The sequence below is a fragment of the Gossypium hirsutum genome, chromosome D11 (assembly GCF_007990345.1).
Source record: "Gossypium hirsutum isolate 1008001.06 chromosome D11, Gossypium_hirsutum_v2.1, whole genome shotgun sequence".
Taxonomy (NCBI): domain Eukaryota; kingdom Viridiplantae; phylum Streptophyta; class Magnoliopsida; order Malvales; family Malvaceae; genus Gossypium; species Gossypium hirsutum.
This window is the reverse complement of record NC_053447.1, coordinates 53,696,912-53,707,584: the sequence shown is the minus strand read 5'-3', so window position 1 is coordinate 53,707,584 and position 10,673 is coordinate 53,696,912.

The window sequence follows — 10,673 nt, the reverse complement described above, 5'->3', positions numbered from 1 at the left end:
AGCATTTAGACTTTATGCCAAATTCATGTATAATGAGTCATTGGATAAAAAATGAAAGAGATGCAACTTTGCCAATCCTTAATTTTGGAATTGGAAATGAAGTAATGGAGAAATTGAAGCATGCTTTATTGGTTTCCTTTTTAAGTCATGTTTTCTATCTTGCTTCCAAAAGCAAACAAGATTTTCAACGAGTTGGAAGGGTTCAGGTTGAATTGGTGGCAAGTTTTCATGAATCAGTAAAACCATGGATGAAAGGGTCCACTTAGATGGAGGTGTAAAAGACCCTTGTAAAATGTCTACCCAAATTCCAACAAAGTGCAATGAGTGAAAGAAAAAAAACTACACATGTTCAAGATGTAGAACGGTTTGACACAATTTTTGTACTTGTCATACGTTAAGTAACGCTGGTAATAACTCATCTGTTGGTGTTGAAATTGATGATTTGGAGTAAAATATATTAAATGATGAGTTAACCGAGACTGAATGAGATTGGGCTGACACAGAGTTTGGTAAGGTACCATTATAGTTAGTATTAATATTGAAATCATTTATTAAACTGATAAATAAATTAAAAATGTTAAACTTCAAGCAGAACAACAATAGTGCAACAATGGTGAGTATGTTGGTTCAAAGGATAACAAAGGTGTTAAATTCTCCTAAGATGCCTACTAGCCTTTTAATTAGTAATAGCAACCACTTTACACTACCTAATTCCACATCTTACCAAGTTCTTGAGTACCCTACAATTGGTTCCACCATAAGCATATAGATCGGAAGGTTAATCGCCTTGTCGAATCGCACGCTCTTGCCCATATAAAGACATACGAACCAACACACGATCTACACCTTAAACCTGAACCACTTTAGACACTAAATTCATCAATCCCTTAAACTGGGTACTCAACACTCTACACAACTTCACCCTATAAGGGACATATTCCTCAAGTACCTTACAACTGGTTCAACTGTATCACTTCACCAACAAAAAACACCATCGACCCTAACAAACAAACCATCATCAATGAGGGGGATCGATACCAATACATAGGTCGACTTTTACAACCGGTTTGACCATTAATGTTTCATTTTAATTTGATTTCCACTATAAATTGAATAAATAAAAAATTACATGGAAATTATTTTTCCCTATTAATTTGTGCTGGTTGAAATCAATAATTTTCTCAAAATTTAAGGACTAATTATAGAAATAAACATAATAAAAAATTCATTATCATTTGAATTATCTATTGCTCCTAACGTCTCAAGTTGTTCTAGTCTTTTTCTCTTATGGGCTTCTCTCTCTTTCAATCTCTCTTTTCAACTAAAATATTTGTTCTTTCAAATTTTGTGTCTTGCATATTTTAGGTTTTTATCGTCAATGTTTGGATATATGATGTCTAAATATCCACCGTTAAAGAGGTCCCAATTGGACGGTCCATCGACATCTCAATCAATAGTAAAAAGAGGTAAATCAAAGGAGGATGTTCTTCGAGCAGAAGCAATGGCTCTATCAACTAGAGTAGTTTATGATAAACTAATAGTAGAAAGGATGGAATAGAGGAAAACCCGTCCTCATGTAACTATACTGTTGACCTCATCCTCCTCATTTCCCTATTATTAAATACATGCATTCTTATAGATATTAGTTTTTATTCCAAACTTGAACAGGGTTTCTATGCAAAGTTGATAACAATTTGTTCAAAAAATAGTCATTCTCATAAGGTGACAATGCATATTCTTGGACCAATTGGGGTAATAAGTGGTTGACATAGTGAAATGTAACACCCTTACCTGACCCATTAGAACTCATTATTTTAAAAATCAAATTGTATTACCTATTTATAAAAACTTACAATAGAGGCAATAAATTTTATATAGAGTTTATTATCTGAACCCGGGACTCTAAGGGCATTACATATTTACAATAAATATATTTGATTCCATGATGAAGTCTTTAAAAGTACCTCATTCCTATGTGCATGACTTAACAATGGCAATGAATCCTCGATTTTGCACGGTATGGCTTGGTTCCTCATCGAGTTCCTCATCTCGCAGATCTTGCAACAAGTCAAAACCTTTTGTAAGTTTGAATGAACTTGGTGAGTTTGTACATTTCACAAAAATAGGCTCCATCGTATAAAGGTTATAAATAAAAAGAGCTAAATATGAATAACCCCTTACTAGTGAGAGTAAATTTTCTTAAAATCATCGTAGCGGGCTCTAAGTTTTCCCAATCCTATCCATTTGTGAATAGATCACTAAGAAAATTATCCCTAGCAATCCTATCAACCCACGATCAATCTTAACAGATTCCTCAGATGTCTCGCCATTTCCGCAAACTTTGTTCTTCCTTTACTCGTATTTTTTTCCACCATGTCCTTATAAGGTAGCCATACGGTCTACCCTTCTAATTACCCTTGGGTATCTCTCACTTTATTGTTATTCCAAATTTGATTAGTCCATGGTGGACTCTTTCTATTACCCTAGCCCCAAAGGACTTGTTGTTATCCCATTCTTTAAGATAACTAGTATGATCCCCACCACTCTGGCGGGTTACGTCCCACTTGGGACAAATAGTAGTTGGATTACTTCTTTGTAATCTGCATTGTTCAAGATACCATGCTCGTAAGTGTGACATATTTGTCTGCTATGAACTGCTTTGGCCTTCAGCACCCCGCAGAATACCGTCGGAGCAACCATCTATTTTCATGATTTCTCCTTTATTTTGGTTCCTTAGAAAACTAGTCGTTGGATTGGTACTTCCCCAATGGTTTTCCCCTTGAATAGGAATAGTCTTGACAGACTTATCTATCATTCGGTACATTCCTCTTTTTCAATGGATTCTAACTGATCCCTCTTTTCCTTGTAGATTAACTGATGTACTTTATATCAAATCTTTAGCTAATAAAGTTTCTCTAAGCACTCTCTAGTGGTTCTTAATGGTAGATCCTTAATTGTGATTCCCGGTTAACCCATCTTTCATTCACGTATACCCTAGGAACCATTGATGCATCAAATTTTGTGATTACTTCTTGCTAGTTTACCACACATATGCCCTATCGGTATTCACAACTGCCATTCTAACAATCTTTTCCCACTTTCATTACATTTCTCATTCGTTGGCAGATTCCTTCAGCCTGTTATTGAACTATTTCGCCTCATACTTCCACTTTCCTTTACCCATTTTTCCTTGTTTGCAACACTTCTCACGATGACCGTCTCGATTGACCACCAGTGTTTATTATCCCAATGGACTTCTCCGTATTTAGTGTCTTAACAAACTCCACAAGCTATTGTAGTCTAGCTATGGTCTTACTCGTTAGATCCCATGTTTAATGTCCTAGTGTACTCCATTGGTTGTCATAGTCGAGTTATGGTTTTACATCTTGTAATCCCCGTGTTTCCTGTCGTGAGGAACTACCACGTGTTTACTTTCCTGATAGACTATCTCGTGTTTACTATTCCGATAAACTACACTGGTTGTCATAGCCTAGCTATGATTTTACATGTTTGACCTCTTTAGAGATGTAGTCCTAAAAGACCTTACCGTTGTCGCGGTGTCACTCCATAAAGCCTACTAACCACTGTCATTGTAAATATCATCTTATCATATGTCCACCTTGATGTTCGAACACTGAAGTGTCCCCTCGGCAAGGCCTAGAGCTTCGCAAATCATGGTTTGCTCCCAACAATCCCAGATGATGGAATTAAAACGGAATTCTAATGCTCCTTTTCCTCTGCCCATTCATCCTTTCCCCGTCCTAACATTGATGCTTGGACATCGCAATGTCCCCTCTGCAAGGTCCAAAGTTTTGCACATCACGGGTGTACATAGCAACATCGTATGGTGGTATCTAACAGAATCACCATTTATTCCCAATTCTAACTTCATCTAACCCGACGATGATTCCCTTACATATTCCACTATTATAAACATGCAATATATGCATTTCACAGATGAAATACCATGAAACCATAGTTAATTCATGCACATTAAAATAAAATAGCGGATACCCATATGTCTATACGATTGTAAACATACTTGGCCTTTTCCAGGGTGAAAATACAGAAACTCATCTGACACTTTTTTGCCTCCTCCTCCGCTTAGCTTTTCCGAACGTCAGAGCTTTCACTCTTCTGGTAACTTAAAACTTGATTTTTTAGAATAATGCAAAACCCCTTTTAAAAGGTTTTCCAGGAAATCCTTATCTTTGTTTTCTTAATCTAATTGTTAAAGAGGGACTAAAAACCTTACTAGTTTACTAGATTCTCTACTTTTTCGGTTAAAACCCTCGAATTTCTACTCCATGCTGAGCTTCCCGTATTCTCACGTCTTCGGAGTAACGAAAAAGATGAATGAAGAGAATAAAATGAAACAGAATTGAGATGAATCCCTTCCTGCAAGTCACCTATCAACTATTTATAGCCCTTCTCGTACAGTCTTCAAGCATGTAAAATCCACCAATTGGCAATCATTGTGTTTACAATCGGCTTGTTCTAAGTATCTTACTAGTCACTGTACCAATTGTTAAGGTATTTGTAATTTATTTAACCGATTGATTACTATCTATTTAGTAATTAGTTAAGGTATTTGTAATTTTGTTTTAACAACCAATTTATGATGTTTGATTTATTTTTCATTTTTCTATTTAACTGATTGATTACTATCTATTTAGTAATTAGTTAAGGTATTAGGGGTTTTTCTTTTAACATTGAATTTAAAATGTTTCATTTATATCTCATATTTCTACTTAACCAAATAATTTCTCACTAAATTCATTTCTTCTTAAAAGATATTCACAATTTTTTCTTTAAATGGGTATTCCTCATTAGATGTTGCTTTGCGTGTTAAATTCAATTTTCATTTTAATATAGTTGGTATTACATAATATCCTCCTCTAAATCTCAATAGTATCTTGATTTCTTATAATTGTACAAATTAATGCCATACATGTTCAAATATCTAAATTACATTTTATTTCAAATCTAAACTATGTGCATAATAAATATGTTTATATTTTAGTAAAAAATATGAAACACGAAAAATGTGAAAGAAAAAATATATTGGAAGCTCACAATAACCTATTACATTGTTCATATTATATAGCTAAAAACATAACAGAAAATATATTCTGTTGATATCTAACCACATCCTAACTTATTCATAAAATCATGCCACAAACTAAAAATTCCCTAAATACTTGGTCTACACCTATTATTTGGCTAGTCTAAGGCACATTCTCCACATCCTAACTTACTCCTAAAATCATGCCACAAATTAACAAATCCCTAAATACTTGGTCTACACCTATTATTTAGCAAGTCTAAGGCACATTCTCAATACTCCTCATTGCTTTAGTAATTGCAGAGGTCTAATTTGTTTCCTAAAACTTTAAATCTAACTTTTACAAGAGCCTTGGTTAACAAATATGTTTTCTTCACATATGATGTAACTTCACTTGGAATTTTAAGAAATCCAAGGTTTTGAAGATATCCATCAATCCTAGTGTACCAAGCCTTAGGAGTCAATTTAAGACCATATGGGGCCTTGTTTAACATGTAGATTTTCTTCTCCTGTCCCTTGACTTGGAATCCCTCGAGCTGTTCTACTCTCATTGTTTTAATCTATGTGTCATCCTTCTCAGCTTTTTTAAACTCAACACCAACATTGCACCTTTCATAAATTTCAGATAAAGATATTGTGCCGCGAATTGGAACATCATCTATGTTGTCATTAAAGTACTGAGGAGTCTCTAGCAATTGCTTCTTTGTTCGCTTCTCATTCATTAGATTTAGAGAAAAGCTTTTTGTTTTCATTTTATTTTGAATACATCTCTGTCTTTTGAGTCTTTGATCAAACACCATTTGTCTTCAAATATGACACTGAAATCTTTTTCAATCAACTGTCCAACACTAAGAAGATTTCGGTCAATGTTAGGCACATATAGAGCATCAATTATGTGTTTTAAACCTGTTAAACTTTCAATAGCCACTGTTCCTTTTCCGATAATTGGAATAAACTCACTATTTCCAACTTTTATTTTGGAAATAATAGTTTTATCAAGTTCTTTGAAAAGTGTTTGGTCATTGGTCATATGATTTGTGCAGCCGCTATCGATCAACTAGGAATTACTAAAGCTATTACTTGTAGAGAAACGTGTCGCCATAAAAAGGAACTCATCTTGTTGTTGCTCTACAGATACTTTTGCCTCTTCATGTTGTTGAGACTTACAGACATATTCTATGTGCCCAATACTGCCGCATTTCCTACATTTGATATTAGGCCTTTACCAACACTTCTTTGGCAAGTAATTTGTCTTCTCATAGTATGGACATGGTGGATATATCTCATTGTTATTACTATTGGTCTTATCTTTAATTTTCTTGTCTTTGCCTCCTAAATATTCAAAATTTTCTTGAAAAGTACCCTCTACTGATGCTTCTTGTATCATCTTTCTCATTTGTTCTGGAGTCTGCAATGCATTCACTAATTCTGTGAAGGATATACTTGACAAATCCTTAAATTCTTCTAATGAAGAAATTTTAGACTCATATTTTTCAGGCAAAGTGAAAAGAATTTTCTGCACTATTCAATCATCAGAAAAATCCTTACCCAACAATCTTACCTTGTTTACTATGCCCTCCAACTTGTCAGAATAGTCTTTAATGGTTTTTGTCTCTTTCATCTTTAGCATTTCAAACTCTCTAATCAAATTGAGCACCTGAATATTTTTTGTTCTTTCATTGCCCTACTATTCTTTCTTGAGGTAGTCCTAAATTTCTTTTGCTAACCCCAAATTCATGATTCTTGTAAATATTTTGCTTGAAATAGTAGAGAAAAGACATGCTTTAGCTTTGGGCTCTCTTGTCTTCTTCTCTTTGTAAGTTTTTAGTTGATTCATTGTTGGATTTGTTGGCAATGACGGAACATCGTAGTCTTCTTCTATTGCTTCCCAAATACCTATCGCATCAAGATAGACTATCATTCTAACAGCCCAAGCTTGATCATTATCACCATAAAAAATTGGTGGAACAATACGAGAAAATGACATTGTGTCAGCTTCCACATCTCAAGCTTATGTGTTTCTCTCAATTCACAGATCCCTTAAGATAAGACCTTTGATGCCAATTTTGGTATTTTAGTAAAAAATATGAAACACAGAAAACGTGAAAGAAAAAATATATTGGAAGCAAATAGTAACTTGTTGCATTGTTTAGATTATATAGCTAAAAACATAACGTAAAATATATTCTGCTAATATTCAGTAATATCCTTACTCCTAAAATCATGCCACAAACTAAAAAGTCCCTCAAACTTGGTCTACACCTATTATTAAGTAAGTCTAAGGCACATTCTTAACAAAATATTTTTCACAAAAGGTTTATATTTGATGCACTGTGCATTACCCTTGTCAACCATTAGTATACCACACTTCGCAACACCATTACTAACTAAAGTAATGATAAAGCTTAAGAATTTCCAAAATAGAACTTAAAATTAATTTTAACTTAATTACAATAATTTATAATTTCTCTTGATTTTATTTGTTTTTTTAGTTTTGAACATACATCTATGTTGTAATTACAAAAATTTCAAATGCATACGCATTTGATAAAATATGTAGTACTGATAATAACAATGATTTTTTTTGTTTATCATTCATCTCTTTTTCATGCATCAACCATAATAATTTTTTATCATTTAAAATCGTTGGATTCTCAAATTTTTTCCTCAAGAAAAAAAACCCAACTCACAAAGATGTTTTTGTCTTTTCCATTTTACTTAATAAAGATAAGGCAAGTGGAACCTAATGGTCTGCTTCCTATAAAAGTCATTCCAACATTCTCTGACTTTTGGTACTGCAATATTGTTTTAATTGGTCTTCAATGTTTATACATGAACCATGCATAAATTTATAGTATAATATTGCATCCAGTCCCCCAAATTTCAGTATATCAAAATTAATTCCATCTTCATTTAAGTATACAATTTAAACTTATTACTCAATTTGTTTCCATTTTCATTAAACCTTTCTCAATTTAATCATGTTTTCTAATCCTTTCAATAAAATATATAAATATATATAGTTAACAATATTTCAAACCTATCTGAAATTTAATCATTAAACGTAAATATTTTCCTAACCATCAAATCAATATCAAAATAGTCATATGTATCTTTAAAAAAACCAATTATATAAATCTATGTCTCAATTAATGTAAAACCTACAATTCAATCCATCCCACTAACAAGCTTTAAAATCTCAACTGCAACACAACAGAGAGGAAGTGTCATCGCAAATTCTCCCTCCCTTTCCACTTCATTCTCAGACTGGGAGTAATGCCCATTAAAATATTCATCATCAAAATGAGAGCATATAGAGATCATGGGAATTTTCAAACTACCGTTCAAGGTTAACATATCCCTTAGCAAACTCTTGCACTTAATTTTTCTGCTCTTATTAGGATTATTTTCAATAATTTTTAGCATAATTGATACACCTTCCCGAATTCTTGATTTAGCCTTGTTCGTCTCACCTATTATCATTAGAGCCATGGGCAATGTATATAAAGTCAATGGTGACATGGAATCTAATGTCGTTGCGCGACTCAGATATATCAGTCATTCTTTTCTCTTTTTTTCATTGAAGAAGATTGATGTCCCTAACATCACTTATTCTTCGATGTTCTTAGCAACAAAAAAGTGATTAATGTTATAGCATAACCAAGGCAGTTCGTCCAGTTCCCACACACCACCAACTAGGTTGCCTAGGTTCACCTCCCTTATGACTTTGTCATGGTTTAGGGTTTCCCTTGTATCTTTGCAATTGTAACCATTTAAATAACGTAATTAATAAATAAGTAACAAGCAACAACATGATTTCACTTCAATGACAAAGTTTTAGGGATTTTATTTCTTCAACCCTAACATCGAAATTAAAACTTGATCTTTCGTAATTTGATACGTCAAATTAGGCTCTCCATTACACTTGACAAGTTTATTCTCGAGAAATTTGAATGTTTTTATTGTGTTTTTAGTTAGTTTTTGCCTTTTTCTTTAATAAGTGAATTAGTGTATTTTACGTTATTTTTTAGACCCAAATTAGCCAAATGCGCCATAGGGAACCTAACAGTTGATTAAGTGTTGTAGGGAGTCAACGGTGGCTTGAACGTGAGCGAAAACATCACCTAAAGTAGGGTATCGTGATATCAAAGCGTGAAAGTTGTGCTACCCCTAACTATGCTGAAATAAAGAGGATTGAGGCCATCTATAATGGTATTGTGATACCGGCCATGGGTATTGTGATACCCAAACTTTTAAGGACCCCCCATTTCAAGACTGATGAGGGTATTGCAATACTATACCAACTTCAACACCAATAAAAAAACACACGCTGAGAGGTATTTTGGTCAATAAATATATCTATAATCCCTACTAAAAAAGGCCAAAGTTTGGCTGAAGAGAGAATACGCACAAGACACACCACTTTAGCTTAGTTTTCTTGTTTTCTCTTTATCTTTTAGGGTTTAGGTTTTCTTCTCCATAGTTTAAGGTTTAGTTTTCTGCTTCATTTGGTTTTTCTTTGTATTATGGTAGTTAGTTAAGTTAGTTATTACTATAGCTAGACTTTATTTACTTGTTTATCCCCTTAAACTTCTTGTATTTTTAGTTTGATCCTTAGTATTAATATAGCTCAATTTCTTTTTTATTTCACCATTAAAAATCCAATTTTTAAGTGCTATTTTACATTTCCTTTACTGTCATTTTTATTACCTTCAATTTTTTCCAACAAAAGCCCAAGCCTTTATCAATTTCCTTGCATTTAAGATTTATGTTTAGTTTTTATTATTATTGGATGTTTGTTTTCTTAAATATGATTTTTGGGTTTAGGGGTTAAATCATAAAAATTAGAATAAATCAGATACACTTCAAGTTAAACTTAGGATTGACGATCATAAGAGAAAATTAAGATAGCTGAGACTAAGATGAGATCTTATCGGGCATTAATTTGATAGTCCCATGTTAGTTTAGTGAGGTCAAGAGATAAATCGAACTAATTTGTCAAAATTGGTAAAGTTGAGGCTAAGAGGTAAAATTAAACCAATTTAGGATTAATAGCGACTTAGATCCCTAATTTTAAGGTTAACCAACCTCATAGAAATCAACCAACCACTGTCTATTATTGTATTTGTCCGAATTTGTTAGTTTATATCACATTGGTTCCCATTAAATTTCGGAATCAAGAAAGAAATGGAGAGTTAATTGAATAAAATAGTGAGTTGGTGGCCCTATTGGAAAACTTAAAAATCTTGTTTGCTGGATGGTAATTAGTTAAAATCGAATTCTAGTTCAATTAAGATGGAACCGATTGGTTCCTTAGTGGGAGACAAAATGATTGGTGATGGACGGTTATTTTGGGCTATGGAGACTATGCCAATTTGGGGTATATGTATGTGTGTGTGAGGAAGGAAACTTCGACAAAAAGAATCTTACGCAATTCTTCTTATAATCTTATTTTCATCTACATCAGTTTCTTCAGTTGCTCCGAAGAAGAGGGAGTTAAGGAAACCTCTGCATAAGGCGGTATATGTGAAACTTGAGTCTAGAAAGTAGAAAATATAGTAAGTTGTAAGCTCTCAAGTCTCTCAGCACTTGTGGATTAGAGGAAGAG